At 39.1% G+C, this 19,288-nt stretch overlaps 1 long non-coding RNA gene across 1 annotated transcript in view; it reads left to right on the top strand.

The window, feature by feature from the left end:
* Positions 1-19,288, top strand: part of LOC140905172 (uncharacterized) — a 134,102-nt gene that overhangs the window by 70,337 nt on the left and 44,477 nt on the right. The window lies entirely within an intron of this gene.

The raw sequence follows: 19,288 nt of genomic DNA, 5'->3' as shown, positions 1-19,288 counted from the left end.
GTCAGCTCCCAGACTGCTGCACTGGGCATCACAAAATGGGGAAGAGATGGCCAGCCCTCTGTGGAGATAGAGGTGGTTAGGGACTATTTAGAAAAACTGGACGTGCACAAGTCCATGGGGCCGGACGAGTTGCATCCGAGAGTGCTGAAGGAATTGGCGGCTGTGATTGCAGAGCCATTGGCCATTATCTTTGAAAACTCGTGGCGAACCGGGGAAGTCCCGGATGACTGGAAAAAGGCTAATGTAGTGCCAATCTTTAAAAAAGGGAAGAAGGAGGATCCTGGGAACTACAGGCCAGTCAGCCTCACCTCAGTCCCTGGAAAAATCATGGAGCAGGTCCTCAAAGAATCAATCCTGAAGCACTTGCATGAGAGGAAAGTGATCAGGAACAGCCAGCATGGATTCACCAAGGGAAGGTCATGCCTGACTAATCTAATCGCCTTTTATGATGAGATTACTGGTTCTGTGGATGAAGGGAAAGCAGTGGATGTATTGTTTCTTGACTTTAGCAAAGCTTTTGACACGGTCTCCCACAGTATTCTTGTCAGCAAGTTAAGGAAGTATGGGCTGGATGAATGCACTATAAGGTGGGTAGAAAGCTGGCTAGATTGTCGGGCTCAACGGGTAGTGATCAATGGCTCCATGTCTAGTTGGCAGCCGGTATCAAGTGGAGTGCCCCAAGGGTCGGTCCTGGGGCCGGTTTTGTTCAATATCTTTATAAATGATCTGGAGGATGGTGTGGATTGCACTCTCAGCAAATTTGCGGATGATACTAAACTGGGAGGAGTGGTAGATACGCTGGAGGGGAGGGATAGGATACAGAAGGACCTAGACAAATTGGAGGATTGGGCCAAAAGAAATCTGATGAGGTTCAATAAGGATAAGTGCAGGGTCCTGCACTTAGGACGGAAGAACCCAATGCACCGCTACAGACTAGGGACCGAATGGCTAGGCGGCAGTTCTGCGGAAAAGGACCTAGGGGTGACAGTGGACGAGAAGCTGGATATGAGTCAGCAGTGTGCCCTTGTTGCCAAGAAGGCCAATGGCATTTTGGGATGTATAAATAGGGGCATAGCGAGCAGATCGAGGGACGTGATCGTTCCCCTCTATTCGACATTGGTGAGGCCTCATCTGGAGTACTGTGTCCAGTTTTGGGCCCCACACTTCAAGAAGGATGTGGATAAATTGGAGAGAGTCCAGCGAAGGGCAACAAAAATGATTTGGGGTCTGGAACACATGAGTTATGAGGAGAGGCTGAGGGAGCTGGGATTGTTTAGCCTGCAGAAGAGAAGAATGAGGGGGGATTTGATTGCGGCTTTCAACTACCTGAAAGGGGGTTCCAAAGAGGATGGGTCTAGACTGTTCTCAATGGTAGCAGATGACAGAACGAGGAGTAATGGTCTCAAGTTGCAGTGGGGGAGGTTTAGATTGGATATTAGGAAAAACTTTTTCACTAAGAGGGTGGTGAAACACTGGAATGCGTTACCTAGGGAGGTGGTAGAATCTCCTTCCTTAGAGGTTTTTAAGGTCAGGCTTGACAAAGCCCTGGCTGGGATGATTTAACTGGGAATTGGTCCTGCTTCGAGCAGGGGGTTGGACTAGATGACCTTCTGGGGTCCCTTCCAACCCTGATATTCTATGATTCTATGATTCTATGACTCTTAAACAGATCTCACACCTTCAGAGAGGAATACTTACCATTTCTCCCCTCCCCTTTCACTGGGATTTGGCATCCCTACTCCCTCCTTAGGTCAGTTCAGTTGAGGGTGACCCCCTCAATCAGGGCAGGCTAAGCACTGCCTTGCTGCCCTTTACTTATATAATAGGGATAACACCATTTCATTACCCCTGCATTCATATTTAAAAGTTTTATTAAAGCTAATGTTAAAATTATATAATACACAGGTTGAGAAAAGAGTGTCTGTACACCAGGGTATAGTGCTTAGATTATCCACAAATACAAAGTTTGTTTTTAAAAGTCATATGATACATATAGTACATAATCAGCAATAACCCAAATTTAGGTGAATAAATTTAAGAATACAGTTTAGATATTAGCATCCAAGTATTTGGGTACATCATTCATGAAACGTTGTACATAGATTTGATTGTGGAAAGCAAAATAATCAATTAGTGAAGATTGTCCCTCAGTAATTGAGAATACAAGGTAGGTTGTCCATTTAGAAAATACAATCTGTCAGGGAAGTATTTCAGTTACTTTCCGCACTGCGCTTCTCATCGGAACTCCAGCTCATCCCTCCTGGTATGCCGATGATGGTGATGTGTTCTATGTAGATGCCCCTCAACCACCTGATGGCATCCGACACCATGAGTTGCTGCATCAGCTGAGTGTAGCGTTGACCGATTCTGCATTCTCTCAACACTTGCTTGTTATTGAAGTCTCATGCGCCCAAAGCTCCAATGATCAGCGCATGTGTCTGAACCTGGTAACCCCTAGCTCTCAAGGTTTTGGCCAGAGGGGCATATTTCTCCAGCTTTTGAGCTCGGGCATTGTGGAAGACTGGGGTCCTGTTCTTGATCACTTTGGCAACACAGCTCTGACTGCTGGATGCCTACGCAGAGAAGGTGTGTTCACGCAAATACGGTCTGAAGTCTTCTCCTCCCAGCTCATCACTAGATGTCAGTGGAGAGCTCATTCAGACCCTGCTTACACTGTGCTGCTGAACTTCTTAAAAATCAATAAAGATGCTACAGTAGCTAAAGGTTTTTAGGTACAGACTTTGGGTACAGAAAACAGCTGGTTTTCTGAGTACTGGACTCTTCACTGATAAAAAAGAACTCCAAACCTTATGACTTGAAAGCCAAAACAGAAATTATTAGACATTTAAATGTCTTCTTTGAGCTTTGTTCCACCTTTTAGCTTTCAAACTCTCCTTGAATAAAGAAAATTTTTAAAATTATAACAAACAGAAGATAGTTTCGTCATGCTATGTATTTGTACTGTAACCAATACTCTGTGCTGTTGTTGACACTGTTAGTCTATTTAGCTGAATAAAAAATCCCCATAGATAACTTGTTTGACATTCTAATTGAGATTTGATCAACACTGTAATTGAAATTACCTTAGGCAAGCCTCTGTCTTCACTTTTAATGCCTTTTCACAATTTTATTTGCAGGTAGAAAAATCTCTCATATATGCTCATTACAGCTTTAAACCTGCCTTCCAGAGAATGAGGCACAACACACTGTCTAAAAGCTTGTCATGTTTGTAAGCAATAGCTGTGTGCACTATAACCCCAAAAAGAACAAGGAGGACTTGTGGCACCTTAGAGACTAACAAATGTATCTGAGCATTAGCTTTCGTGGGCTAAAGCCCACTTCATCAGATGCATGCAGTGGAAAATACAGAAGGAAGAGGTAGATAGATATATAGATAGATAGACAGACAGAGAACATGAAAAAATGGGGGTTGCCATACCAACTGTAACAGGACTAATCGATTAAGGTGGGCTATTATCATCAGGAGAAAAAAACCTTTTGTAGTGATCATCAGGATGGCCCATTTCAAACAGTTGACAAGAAGGTGTGAATAACAGTAGGGGGGAAATTACCATGGGGAAATAGAACTGTTACTCACACCTTAGAATCATAGAACCAATCATAGAACATCAGGGTTGGAAGGGACCTCAGGAGGTCATCTAGTCCAACCCCCTGCTCGAAGCAGGACCAATCCCCAATTTTTAGCCCCGATCCCTACATGGCCCCCTCAAAGATTGAACTCACAACCCTGGGTTTAGCAGGCCACTACTCAAACCACTGAGCTATCCTTCCCCCCGTAACCTTCTTGACCTTCTTGTCAACTGTTTGAAATGGGCCATCCTGATTATTACTACAAAAGGTTTTTTTCTCCTGATGATAATAGCCCATTTTTTCATGTTCTCTCTCTCTCTCTCTCTATATATATATATATATCTTCCTACTGTATTTTCCACTGCATGCATCTGATGAAGTGGGCTTTAGCCCACGAAAGCTTATGCTCAAATACATTTGTTAGTCTCTAAGTACTCCTCAAGTACTCCTCGTTCTTTTTGCTGATACAGACTAACGCGGCTATCACTCTGAAACCTATAACCCCAAACTAAGTCCAATCATTCTTTGTGGCCCTACTCAGCCCTTGAGTCACTACAAAGTGCTATGGTTCAGATTTACATTTGTATGCCAGGGAGTTTCCTTTAATAGATATCACACACAAAATGAAAGTGTGATTAAGTTAACTATGTTCACAGTTCTGTTTTTTATCTTTTACACATTACTTTTCTTGCAAAAAGGATTTTTTAAATGATCCTATTACTTTAATAGCTTCCATTTACACTCTGAATTTTCATTGTGCCAGTTATCTGATCCCATTTAAAGGGTGAAATTTGTGGGCCTCATGGCTATTTTAATGTGATGCCTTTCATACTGTAATTGAGAGGAGCCTCCAATGAATAAAATAAATGCTTTCAGAGGAATCTCAAGCCCTCAACAGACATCAGCTAAAATGCTAAGAGTGCCTCAAACTCCCTCCGGTACTATATTTTCTAACCATAAAAGAAATGTCATTATTGTAAATTCCCAGCCTTTGTCTGAAAATCTTGTACCAGATCCCTTGAGTGTCAGTTCAGTTAATTAATTCAAACAATTTCCTCTCTAATCTCTAAAACATTTTCATATTTAAGACAATAAATGAGACACTTAAGGGGCTCATTTGTTGCTGGCCATTAATGTCATAGAATTAAAAGAGTTATTGCTAGCCTTCAGTGACACGAATAATTTTCCTGTGGTTTTGACCTGTACAAGGTTAAAATTATGACCTCTCAGTTCTCTGAGCAAGTGAATACAATAAAATCCTATTGCCTACATGCTCTCAGGTTAATATTTGGCTCTTCCTTCTTCTCTTCTTGATAATCAATTTGATACGTAGCCACATGATCTATGCCAATGTGGGGATCAAATTATTTAATGATCATTTTAAAATTAGTAATTAATTTAGTAGTGGATTGACTGCATTTCCCTTGAACCAGTGCATAAGGTTAATGCAATTGGCGTCTGATGGGTCTGGTAACTTTGACACTAATTGGTGATTGTGTTACATGTTAAGATAAGAGTCAGCAGGAGAGAATTCCCATGAGATTTGCAGTGAGACAAAGCTGTGTGTTTGCAAATCTATATTTCTTCATTCAAACAATTGGTTTAAATTCAGAACTGAGTTATTTTTGACCATGAGGGTGATATTTCATGAGGTTTAACACAATCTAATGTACAATATCAGACTGTATGAATGTATTCTCATAATTCTATAATATGGAGATCAACAGTACTAGGATTTCTTTTTTTGTGTTCTGATGTAATATGTTTTCCAGATATCAATATGATCTGCTGCCATTATATACAGATATCAGTTTGTTTCTTAATGTTGCTGATGCTCAGATTAAATATTAACATTATGGGTCCAAAATATATAATGAATATTTGTATGACCATCAGCCAATCAGAACCTTTTCTGATGCTTTGGCTTGTACTGATTAGAATTTTCTGTAAAAGTTTAATCAGCAACTTGTGACCAATCAATGACACTGATTAATAAACACCTTCCAGAAATTGATTTAAAGATACAGTACAAAAGAGGATATTTTTGCATTGAATTTTACATTCCTTATTATTCTGGCTGATGAAACTTTTATGGCTATTGATAAGTACTATTGATGTCAATTGATCTATTAGTATGTAGTTTAAATGGAAACTCACAGAATCCTTTTTTGATAATATAACAGCATTAAGACAGTGGAATGGGATAATTTGTAGAATCAAGTAGATTACCCAAAAGACGCCTTCAATTTAGCTGGGTTGCCTTTGAAGCCAGATCATTAGACTGCTTCTGCAGCATATGAATTGATTTGCTACACGTATAGACTCTTTGAAAGATACAGCACTTTTAAGTACATATTGAGTTGGAAATGATAAAGAAAAAAAAGAGTTTGTGTAGTGTACCTATTTATATTTTTAATGGATATAGAGGGATAGCATTTTGAGGGATCTAAAATATTACTCTCCCAAAGATAGCAATCCATTTTTAGGAAGTAATTGTTCTAAACTACTGCCAAGTTTCATGGATAATTTGTTACATATGATTGCCCTGTGCAACACATTTAAAGCCTGATCCAAAACCCATTGAAACCAGTGAAAATATTTCAAAGTGGAAGCCACCAAACTCATTATCACATGGAACATAGTATAGGGAAGGATTTGAACCAAGATCACCAAAGTTTGACCAAAGGGGTCAAAGTTAAAGTGTATTAACAGACTATACTGCGTAGATCTCAAAGTGCATCTTTTCATGTATTAGATTAGGCAATGTTAATTACTTCTACTTTATCAGTCACATCATGTTAGATAATGTGATGCAGCATGACATGATGCACTGAAAAATACGATAGCTCAACTAGGATAATTAGAAATAGAATTTAGAAATTTTAAAAATAGAATAATGGGCATTTTCCACATGTTTGAACTACCAAAACTTTAGCATGAATGGGTCCTAGCATTTAGAATATCAGGAATGTGGGAGATTTAGACTGAGTTGCATTGTCAAAGCTAGATCAGTAATCTTGGACATCACCTGTCTTGAAAAGGTATTTTCCTTTTAGTCAGTCCTATAAGGTCTTCATTTTTATGAGCACCAAATCACACATCACTTGCACTTTGCACACACACAAAAACAGACAGAGTGATGAACAACAACAAAAATGGGAGCAGTTTCCCAGACTAGGGACCCTCTCCCAAAATAGTCCAAGTTTCCTCCTCTTTCTTTGACTGTTATTGTTTTCCTGTTTGGACACACCCTAAAACATTTTCAAGCAGATCACAAAGTCTCTTTATCTAGCCTGATTTTTATATTGCTCCTCTCAGTAGAATATCTGACCAGAATGATTAATAGGGTACCACAATGTTTGAAGGCCAAAATTTTATGCCTACATTTAAGAATTAGTCTATACTTCAGTGTTTAATTAAGTGACCTGATTTTCAGACATGCTGACCCCCTGTAGTTCCTCTTGACTTCCTGTTTGAAAATGCTGGACATGTTACCTGACCCTACTGAAATCAATGCGAGGTTTGCCTTTGCCTTCAATGGAGCCAGGATTTCACCCCATGTATATATTCACCTCTTCTGTTATCTTGATCCAAGCATGTTGAATATGTAAATACGTTCTCATCACTGGCTTTTACAGTCTCTGTCATCTTACATTTTTCTTCCTGGGCTATCCTGCAAACTTCCCTGCAAGCATGCAGAATGTGCATTTCTTATGCATACTCAAATATGTGAGCATTTTAAATCACCAACCTACTGTTATTGTACTAGTATAATTTTTGCATAGAGTTATAATGTTAGGGCACCTGCTACAAACTGAAAGGATAAATGAAAGACAATATTTCAGGAGAAAATCATCCAAAAATAAAGGTACTTGTTGTCAGGAAAATACCTGAAAAAGAGACAAATGTTTTCTGGTTAACCAGAAAGAAGCCAACAAATTGAAGGGAATTCAGAGTGCAATAAACCTGATTAAAAGGAAGTAAGAATTTTCTTACGAAGAAGGATTTAAACACTTCAGTAAGTTTAGCCAGGCTATGATGACTAATGGAGTCATGACAAACATGTACCAGAATTTGAAGAGCATAAACACCAGTCATATGAAGGTGGGAACACATTGTTCACTTGCAGCAAAGACATAGAATCAAGTGCTAGATAAGCATGGACATAATAAAGACAACAAGGGAAATCATTGTAATATTTTATGAAGCCATTGTGAGGAGGATCCACCTGGAAAACTGTAGCCAGTCTGGGGTACCTTACCTGCATAGGGACATCTTACAGAAAGAGTTAAGGCAATTGCCAAATTTGGGATCAGGAAGGGCATTTCACTTGCTGTACATCAGCAAGGATTTGGGGAGCTTATTGTATCTTCCTCTGGAGCAATGAACGGGATCATCTATTGGGATCAGGCAAGTATATGTGTCTCTGATGATTAAATTTGCTGGGATTGCAGGTGGCAAGTATTGGTAGAACATATACTCCTTTCCCTTCTCTCTTCCTACCTTTAAGGATTGGTATGAATTGTTTAGCATGGCTCAATGGAGTTTAACTAGGACTGACAGAATGAAATTGAACAAAGGAAAATTAGTCTGAATATCATGAAAAATCTCTTATTAGTGTGGTCTATTCAACTGAGGAACAGCATCTCAAGGGAAGTGATAGAAGCCCCATAACTTGAGTCCTGTATTCCACACTAGACAATCCACACAAGAATACAGGGAACAATCCTGGATTGATGAGATGGATGGAAACATTTTTGTAGCTCTTTTCCATCTCTGACTTCTATAATTTATGAAAAATACAAGTACACCAAAGATAAACAAACTCCATCAAAGGATTCAAAAGCATGAGCTGCATTTTAATAGAAACACGTGAAATGACTATGCAGTTAAATTTTCTTGAGCATTAATTGTGCTGTTTTATCAAACTTCCTTGTAAAAAAAAATCTCATTTTATTTGTACATTAAATGAAAGCAAATCACTAAAATATGCTAGTTGATTCTTTTTTGTTTTGATTCTTTCTGGTCTTTCATGATAATACCCCAAGAGGTGGAGTCTTGGCTCTATTCCCACTTCCCCAGTGAGCAGAGATGAACCAGAGGTTTTTGGAGACCTGGAGCAAAATCTGAAACTGAGTCTCCCCGCCAGCCCTTCCAAAAAAATTACCACTGGGGGACACTGAACAAGACAGACCCCCGCTCACCCATTAGCAGTGGCTCCTGTCCTGTGGGGCTCCCTTCTCTGGGCATTGCAACCTAGAGCGTGGGGTCACAAAGCCACTCAGGTTTGATTCAGCTGCCCTTCAAATTTGAGTCAGAAACATTGTGACCTGGCATGCAGAATCACAGCTCCACTTGGGTTGGATCTGGTCGCCTCTCAGTCAGTTGAGTGGCATTGTGGCCTTGAGCACTAGGTCACAATACCTTTCACTCAAATTTGTCCTGACCACCCCTCTATCATGATGGAGGGGCTGTCAGGCCAGACCTGAGTGGCTCTGTGACCATGTGCACCCAGTTGCAATGCCACTCATTTTGGGAGCCCTCTCAAACAGGGGTCTTGAGACAACCTGCCCCTCCTGGAGGAGGGCCATAACTCTGGCAGTATTTCCAGGTGGCTGCTGCTGCTGCAGTGGTGGCGGCAAAGGGCCAGCTCTACAGAATGTTAATTTTCAGTTATCATTTTGGCATGCTGCCAAAGTTTTCCTGAGAGACACAAGCAAGAGATGGAAAATTGTGGTTTATAGCTCAGCTAAACCTGAATGGAGTTTCATGGGACAAAGAAGAGAGGCTCTTCTTTGACAGTATTCTTGTCAGCAAGTTAAGGAAGTATGGGCTGGATGAATGCACTACAAGGTGGGTAGAAAGCTGGCTAGATTGTCGGGCTCAACGGGTAGTGATCAATGGCTCCATATCTAGTTGGCAGCCGGTATCAAGTGGAGTACCCCAAGGGTCGGTCCTGGGGCCGGTTTTGTTCAATATCTTCATAAATGATCTGGAGGATGGTGTGGATTGCACTCTCAGCAAATTTGCGGATGATACTAAACTGGGAGGAGTGGTAGATACGCTGGAGGGGAGGGATAGGATACCGAAAGACCTAGACAAATTGGAGGATTGGGCCAAAAGAAATCTGATGAGGTTCAATAAGGATAAGTGCAGGGTCCTGCACTTAGGACGGAAGAACCCAATGCACAGCTACAGACTAGGGACCGAATGGCTAGGCAGCAGTTCTGCGGAAAAGGACCTAGGGGTGACAGTGGACGAGAAGCTGGATATGAGTCAGCAGTGTGCCCTTGTTGCCAAGAAGGCCAATGGCATTTTGGGATGTATAAGTAGGGGCATAGCGAGCAGATCGAGGGACGTGATCATTCCCCTCTATTCGACATTGGTGAGGCCTCATCTGGAGTACTGTGTCCAGTTTTGATCCCCACACTTCAAGAAGGATGTGGATAAATTGGAGAGAGTCCAGCGAAGGGCAACAAAAATGATTAGGGGACTGGAACACATGAGTTATGAGGAGAGGCTGAGGGAGCTGGGATTGTTTAGCCTGCAGAAGAGGAGAATGAGGGGGGATTTGATAGCTGCTTTCAACTACCTGAAAGGGGGTTCCAAAGAGGATGGCTCTAGACTGTTCTCAATGGTAGCAGATGACAGAACGAGGAGTAATGGTCTCAAGTTGCAGTGGGGGAGGTTTAGATTGGATATTAGGAAAAACTTTTTCACTAAGAGGGTGGTGAAACACTGGAATGCGTTACCTAGGGAGGTGGTAGAATCTCCTTCCTTAGAGGTTTTTAAGGTCAGGCTTGACAAAGCCCTGGCTGGGATGATTTAACTGGGAATTGGTCCTGCTTTGAGCAGGGGGTTGGACTAGATGACCTTCTGGGGTCCCTTCCAACCCTGATATTCTATGATTCTATGATTCTTCTCCAGCCTGTGGGCTTTCTACCTGCCAAATTTCAAATGGGTACTGCTAACACTGAAATATCAAAGCTTCTTAAAAGGTTGCAAAAATGTTTTATAGTGAAAATATATTCAGCAACCTAACTATAACCTAGCTATAAGGGTCATTATAGTAAATCCTCCTCATTCTGCTTTATCCCATTGGCTAACATTAATTAGTTCACCTTTCATTCTCCTGCCAGGTCTTTATGTTTCATTCTTTATTTTTTTATCCTTAAAATTTCACCAACACTCTCTTTTCACACTTATATTATAAATATTTCTGACACATAACATCATCCTGCTTACTTCCTGTTTCTTTTTCATTTCTTTTTTGTAGATTGTACTGATCTATATTGACATTCCAATCAAACTACCCGGTTACAAGTATACCTGCTAGATCACAATTACAATCAATACGATTTACTTAGTAGCAATTTCAAGTCTACTTACTTGTTTCTAGTGCTTCTGCATTCATATATACATACTTTAGTACATTAATCAGACTCATATGTAGGGCTAGAAAGTATTTTGAAAGATCATCTAGTCCAACCCCCTACACTGAGTCAGCACTAAATAAACCTAGACCATCCCTGACAGGTGTTTGTCCAACCTGTTCTTAAAAACCTCCAATGATGGAAAATCCACTAACCTCTCTTGGAAGCCTCTTCCAGAGCTTAACTCCCCTTATAGTTTGACAGTTTTTCCTAATATCTAACCCGAATTACCTTTGCTGCAGATTAAGTCCATTACTTTCTTGCCCTACTTTCAGTGCATGTGGAGAACAATTGATCAATGTCATCTTTATTACAGCCCTTGACATATTTGAAGACTGTTATCAGGTTCCCCATTAGTCTTCTTTCACAAGACTAAACATGCCCAAATTTTCCTCAATTTTTCCAAACTTTTTATAATTTTTGTTGCTCTCCTTTGGACTCCTAGACTTTCCTGAAGAGTAGATCCCAGAACTAAGCACAATATTCCAGCTGAGTGCGCACCACTGCTGAGTAGAGCGACACAATTACCTCCCAGGTCTTACATACAAAACTTCTGTTAATATACCTCAAAATTATATTAAACCTGTTTTTACAACTGAATCACATTGTTGATTCGCAAAAAGAAAAGGAGTATTTGTGGCACCTTAGAGACTAACCAATTTATTTGAGCATAAGCTAGCACGAAAGCTTATGCTCAAATAAATTGGTTAGTCTCTAAGGTGCCACAAGTACTCCTTTTCTTTTTGCGAATACAGACTAACACGGCTGTTACTCTGAAACATGTCATTGTTGATTCATTCTATTTGTGATCCACTGTAACCCCCACATTCTTTCCAGCAATACTATTGCCTAGACTGTTATTCCCCGTTCATAATTAGGCATTTATTTTTTTCCTTTCCAAGCATAGTACTTAGCACTTGTCTTTCAACCAGCTTTGCATCCACCTCATAATAATTTCACCTAGATCTACACCACATTTCCCCAGTTTTCTTATGAGAATGTCATGTGGAATTGTGTCAAAAGTCTCACTAAAATCAAGATATATCATGTATACAGTTTCCCTCCATCCACTAAGCCAATAACCCTGTCAAAGGAGGAAATTAGGTTGGTTTGGCATGATGCTCTTGACAGCTTCATGCTGGCTATTCCTTCTTACCTTGTTACTCTCTAGATGCTTACAAACTGATTGTTTAATAATTCAATACTTGGAAAAATACTGCAACATAGTTAGGCTGTCTGGTCTAAAATTCCCCAGGTCCTCTTTGTCCCCACTTTTTAAAGATAGGTACTATGTTTGTCCCTCTCCAGTCTTCTGGGACCTGACCCATCCTCCATTAGTTCTGAAAGATATTCTCAAAAATAATAATCTCTCTAATCTTTATCTTTTGCTTCAGAACATCTTCATCTTCTGTTTTACACCTCGTTGGAAGTACCTGCCAGACTGTTTGAGTTAGACAAAAAGCTCCTTTTCTTCTCTTTCCCTACCCAGTTTGATGCCCACCTCTCTAGTCCTATCAGTTTTGAATGCAATAGGTTGGTACATCTTCTGTCTGCATAGAGACCAGCCAATGCAAAAAGGCTGCCATCACAGAAATGGCTACAATGTTCTGTGAATAATCCAAAATTCTCCCCTCTGCAGCATTATTATAACCACCAGTCAGGTTCTAATAATATCATTTTTTGTTCTTCTTAAGTAGCACAAGGATCTCTGAGAAGGTTACTTGCATTATTCCTAGTATTAGTTGTCTTTCCTAGTTCCTGAATTGGGGGTAGCCGTGTTAGTCTGTATCCACAAAAACAACAAGGAATCCGGTGGCACCTTAAAGACTAACAGATGTATTTGAGCATGGGGGCCCCAGTTAAAACCTCTCCAGCACATTATCAACGATCTACAACCTATCCTGGAAAATGATCCCTCACTCTCGCAGACCTTGGGAGATAGGCCTGTCCTCACTTACAGAGAGCCCCCCAACCTGAAGTAAATACTCACCAGCAACTACACACCACACCACAGAAACACTAACCCAGGAACCAATCCCTGTAGCAAACCTTGTTGCCTACTCTGTCCCCATATCTACTCTAGTGACATCATCAGAGGACCCAATCACACCATCAGAGGCTCATTCACCTGCACATCTACTAATGTTATATATGCCATCATGTGCCAGCAATGCCCCTTTGCCATGTACATTGGCCAAGCTGGACAGTCCCTATGTAAAAGAATAAATGGACACAATCGGACATCAGGAATGGTAACATATAAAAGCCAGTGGGAAAACATTTCAATCTTCCTGGACATTCTATAACAGATTTGAAAGTAGCTATACTTGAACAAAAAAAACTTCAGAAACAGACTTCAAAGAGAAACAGCAGAACTAAAATTCATTTGCAAATTTAACACCATTAATTTGGGCTTGAATAGGGACTGGCTGTCTCATTACAGAAGCAGCTTTGCCTCTCCTGGAATTGACACCTCCTCATCTATTGTCGGGAGTGGACTACATCCACCCTGATTGAATTGGCCCTGTCAACATTGGTTCTCCACTTGTGAGGTAACTCCCTTCTCTTCATGTGCCAGTATATTTATGTCTGCATCTGTAATTTTCACTCCATACATCTGAAGAACTGGGGTTTTTACCCACAAAAGCTTATGCTCAAATAAATCTGTTAGTCTTTAAGGTGCCACCGGACACCTTGTTGTTTTTCTGGTTACTGAAGATATTCTTACTCATAACAAATGTCTTTTGCTCATGACATTTATTCACATGTGAATTATAAATAGTGGGAATTCCCTAGTGTTCTTTATTACATACAGCAAACAATCCTGTTTTCTTTACCTGGACCAAGCCCAGGTTCCTAACTATGATGAGGTCACCAATTAAAATTACTTGTCTTTTTATTTCAGGTGGCTCCATTTCTCTGTTCAGTCCATGATCAGTAGCTGGTGTCCTGATTTCATCAGGTCCTTCTTCACTTTATCCTTCTATTTCTTTTCCAGGGCAGAGTATCTGTTGTGAGTATCAAGGTTAAATTGCTACATAACTATTTCCCATCTGCTCTTCCTTTGCTTTTTGTCTTCTTTGATACAATGTTCCTCCACCTTCTTTCATTTTTAACCTCTGTCTCATCTCCTGCTTCAACTGTTGTGTCTCTGCTATGAGACTTTCCTTTTACACTACAGTTTCTCTACTAATACAATACCTGTATGATCCTTCCTTTCTCTTTTGGTGATTTAAACCGCCTGTCAAGGCCCTCTAACTTTACCTACAAAGCAGAACTCAATTTGCAGTTAATACATGGTCTGCATTCATAAACAGGAAAATTTTGTAAGTTTCACATCAGACTCCCTTGCATCTTTCAGTTGGAAACTTGATACCAGTTTTTACTTCAGCATTTTCCCCCTCACATGTAGGATCCTGTAAGTGGAAAAACACTTTGCTAAGCTAAGAACTCCCCTATTTACAGCATCCCATTCATTGGTAGATGTTTTGGATATAAATGCCCTTCTCTGCTACTTGCTGTGTTGCAATATGGATCATATAACACAGAGTAACTCCCATTCAGGAAATACAGGAATTTTGTAGGCAAGTTTTCCCTCCCATGGATTATATAATGAAGAAAGTCCAAGGGTCTCCTATCAGAAAATGTCTTAGCTGTACTGAATAAATGCATGGTCTCTGTATAACATTGGAATATAATAATGTGAGCTAAGAAGATAAATAATGTCAAACCTGAGTCCTCTTGAGAAAGTCACTCATATCACATTTCTCTTTGCCTAAGGGAACTTTAAACAAACAAAAACAAAGACAAAGAAGAAAAGGACTGAAGAACTGAAGTGATAAAGAAATGCAAAATGACTGATACTTTTTGGGGAGAAGGGGGGCGGGGGCTGGGCATATATATTTCACAATCATTCAGTTCTGTTTTTGTAGGAACTTTGACATATTCAGTCTTCCAGGGTTATGCATTCATTCAAGTTAAAAATGACAACAGCTCAAAATGTTTTTGTTATCTAAATAAACATAAAGGGAAAAGATAATACTATGCATTCATAATGATTAAGTAAGACATCTGCAGTAACATTTATTTACATTTCTTCAGGACATCTTTGAAGTTGACCTTTTATCATAAAACAAAGCAGTAGATGTGGAAAATAATTTTTATGGTAGCATCATAGCAATACATCCTGCATATTCTGCTAAAGTAGTTTGTATGGTGATCCGGATAAATTGTGTAGTTTCTGTTATTGACAGGAAATGAAATAATCTGAATTGGGAGGAAAAGGAATTGGAGGGCAGGGAGCTCACACACTAATGTGGGCTTTGTATACACCTATGGCTTCAATGTTCATAACACACATTGAGTAATAGCTATTTTCACCTTATTTATAACACACATATAATTAAATACATCTTAAAGACCAGTGTGCAAATGATGATGGCAAAGATTTCTCTTGACAAACTTGAAATGGGGATGCTAATGAAACAGTGGGTTTATAATCACATTCTGGGGCCCTGTGTGATGCTTTGGCATTACATCTAAAGATTTACTGGTCAAGAAGAACAAGTTCAGTGGCCACTATTAAACAGTAAACATATAAATAATAACCATACTGTGGTATCAGAGATCTTGCAGTATTTTTGTCAGTATATCATAGAAATTAACTATATTAGTCACATCACAGAATATGTGATAAGTTAATGTTCTCTTTAAAAAAACAGTGACCACTTTAGGTATATTCCTTCAACTGTAATGGGATTATTATATGAGAAAATTATGAGATATGTCTACATATATTTTGAAGTGATGTAAGAGAGCAATATAGGTCACTGGTCACTTAATTGCTATCTACATGTGCTGTAGCTTTACAAATATCTTCCTGTTAGCATTCCCTGGTGGGTTTTTTTGTTGTTGTTGTTGGGTTTTTTTGCCCTTGTTGTGGGCTTCTCAAATTTGATGTCAGAAAATAATGGTAGTATCTGACTTTTTGGAAATTTTGGAGTAAGCAAGCATTCTTATTACATATCTGCTTCTTGACTGGGCAACTAACCTGATAATTATGAATTACTGTATTAAGATTCTCAGAATATTCATCCAGAATTCATGCTCTCTATCCCAAACTAAGTGTCTTTGCTATTAAGTATTATTTAATGTACACTGATTGATGAAGGTCTAGCACTTTGGCTACATGTTTTCAGAATATCTATAGTGGCACTGGCTTTCTTACTTCTAGCTGCAGTATCCTTAATGAAATAAGTTTAAGTACCTTTGGGGTCCATTGTACTAAATGCAGAGTTTATGTATTATTGTGAGCTGGGATTGTATGTAACATATCTAAGGGGAAGATGTGATATAAAGCCTGAGTGATCAAAAGACTCTGTTGAACAATGCACCAGCAAGAATAGACTTTTGGGACAATACATGTGAATTGGAATTTTGGGGAAAAATCTAGGGGAAGGTGAATGCAAATTCCCCTCCTCCAGTTATGTAAAACCAGAGCCTTTTGAAACTATACCCTGAATCTGCTGATCACCTGTTATCTGGAGCCAATATCAAAGGCCCATGCCATATAAAGGAAACATTGAATTCTTCATGTTGTTCTGGTTTTGAATCTGAGATAGTTATGAACTTTTAACCCCAGGGAAAACCCAGTTGTGGGTTCTGAAGGACTGACTCATACCACAGACCAAGGGTGGAGTTTGGGGTGACCTCTGATAAGCTTTTTAGCATGTGTATTGGTTTGCTGATTGTTTTTAATAGGTGGTTGCTTATAAATAGCTGTGTGGTTACTTATAACTGTGGGCAATTACACTGTTCATAGCCTTTGAAGAAAAAGCAAAGTGCAGATAGCAGCTTCTTTAGTCAGTCTGACTTGCTGGCAATATCAAAGTGTAGGCAGGGAACTGTATAGTCTGGAAAAACACCAGTCAATGAGCTAGAGAGACACTGGTCTCTACCCAGGAGAGGCGACACGGAGGAACTAGGATCCTAGAGTAGGTTTCCTTGAGGACAGGGAACACAGCTGCAGTTTCCCTTAACTGTTTAAGCTACATTAAAATGAACAAAGTTAATTCTTGTTACAATCACACTTTAGTAAAACTAACCAGATTTTAAAATGAAGGGGGGACAACCTCACGACACTAAATTGGTGAAAATTGATCTTAAAACCAGATATGTCTATGTAATTTTGAAATAAATTCCACATAGAATAAGGACTTTGGATTTATCCCATGTAATAATTTCTGTAAGAAAAAACACTTTTCAACTGAACTTATTTTAATATGATTGCAAGAATACTGGCAAATATTGTCAGAATCATATTAAAATAAGTTTAATTGCAAGAGAGGTTTTTCTTAGAGAAACTACTATATGGGTCAAATCCAAAGTCCTTATTCTGTTTTCATACATCCCTTATCCAGGCAAACTCCTGCCAATATGAAAAATTCATGGTGGCAATGCAAACCACATAAAACTCTGCTGTTTAGGGTTTTATTACAAAACGAAAGTTCAGGTCAAGTTTGTTAAAAGACTCATTAAGGGTTGTGAACCTGAGCCAATTTATGGTTTCTCAACATAACCAGGTGGAAAACAACAGAAGGTGAATAGCTCTGAAGGGTCTGGTTAATAGTTACCACTGATAAGCTGACAGAGGGCCAGACCATCAGTTGCATGTGTCTGTAAGAAAAATGCTAAGACTAAGTAGTTCATACTATATAGATCATGGATACCCTGCTGCATTTACATGTTAAAAAGTTCAAAAATCCTAGATACTTTAAGGACTGTATCTCTCCTATACATTTGCTAAAATATATTTCACTTTTTTGTAATGATACGTAGATAAGTTTCAATAGCTTATTATCTCAATAAATGTATCCTGTTAAAAAACTGACTTGACTTTGAAATTATAGAGAATGTGTGTATTTTAATGGGAAGTTTAAACATTGGTTCTTTTTTATTTTTATATATAATTAGTTATAGTGTTAAATTTGTTTTACCCTTTGTCTTCAATTAAATATGATAGTGTTTTGGCAGAATTAATAGATGATGTTAAAATAGCTGTAAATTATTGTACTGAAATGCTATACCACTTTATTTCCTTTCTCTGAAGGGAAGTGATTCTAATTTTGTCATTGAAGCTGAGTGGCTGATAATGTAATAAAATAGATTGGAACAAAAGGTGAAACATAGAAGTTTTGACTCAGCCTGACTTTGATGTTTTATGTCTATCTGAATCCAAAGATTAAAGCAAGAGTCAAAGATAAATACATATAACAAAGAAGTGCTTTACATGAGAACCTGGTAACTGAAATCACATGGGATCAGATTCTCTGGCTGCTGTAAATTGACATAGTTCCATTGACTTCCTTCAACTGAGGTTCTTTTACACAGGTCCATTGATTTCTTAATGGACAGAGATTATTCAGTTCAAGTTTTTCCTAAAAACACACACAGCTTACGTGAAGTTTGTGAAAAACAAAAATACCACATTAGTAACTTTGCAGTTTCCAAAGGACAAAAATATAACTAGTACACCACAGCTGGCCAAGGAGAACAGAGTCTCAAAGCTTGGCATTATTACTGCACTAATGGAATGTGCTGATAAAAGAGTCCCTTTAGAAAATTTCTCTCTCTCCCACCCCTCTATTTTCTTGTAGTCATGCCCTCCAATTGCCTGAACTGAATAACTTCTTCTGGCCAACAAGCCAATCTCTAACTACTAGAGCTCCCTATGTCTCTTTCATACTTTCCCAGTAGCAAGAACACAAAAGCTAGTGGAAAGAAAATTGGAATGTAGCAAAACAAAATCAATCTCTCTTTCTCTCTCTCCCACCCCATCCTCATTAAGTTAAGGAGAAAATATAACTTTTATGCTCTGATATACACATACACTCATCCAGGCAACAAACACTTTCTTTAATTCTCCTTCCTTCTCCTGGTTGGCTGTAAAACTACCTATTTAATTTCCTCTGCTCATTATAATTTGAACTAAAGCAGTAACACCTGCTCACTTCCACCTTATCATGATATCACACAGCCCATTCATTTTTAAAGTTCTCTGGTTATTTTTTAACCCCCTGATTGTGAAGGGAAATCATGACTTAATTACGATCAGAGATAGACCCAAAGGGTGAAATAGGGATCCAGCGTCCAATCTATTTTCTGAACCTCTCCAAAATTAGGTGTGTTTTGATCTGGGGTTTTGATTTTGGCCCACCTCTAGTTACAATGGGCCACTCTTATAAGATCAATTAAATCACAAGGTA

This window comes from Lepidochelys kempii, chromosome 1 (assembly GCF_965140285.1).
Source record: "Lepidochelys kempii isolate rLepKem1 chromosome 1, rLepKem1.hap1, whole genome shotgun sequence".
Classification (NCBI taxonomy): domain Eukaryota; kingdom Metazoa; phylum Chordata; order Testudines; family Cheloniidae; genus Lepidochelys; species Lepidochelys kempii.
This window is presented reverse-complemented; position numbering and strand designations above follow the sequence as displayed.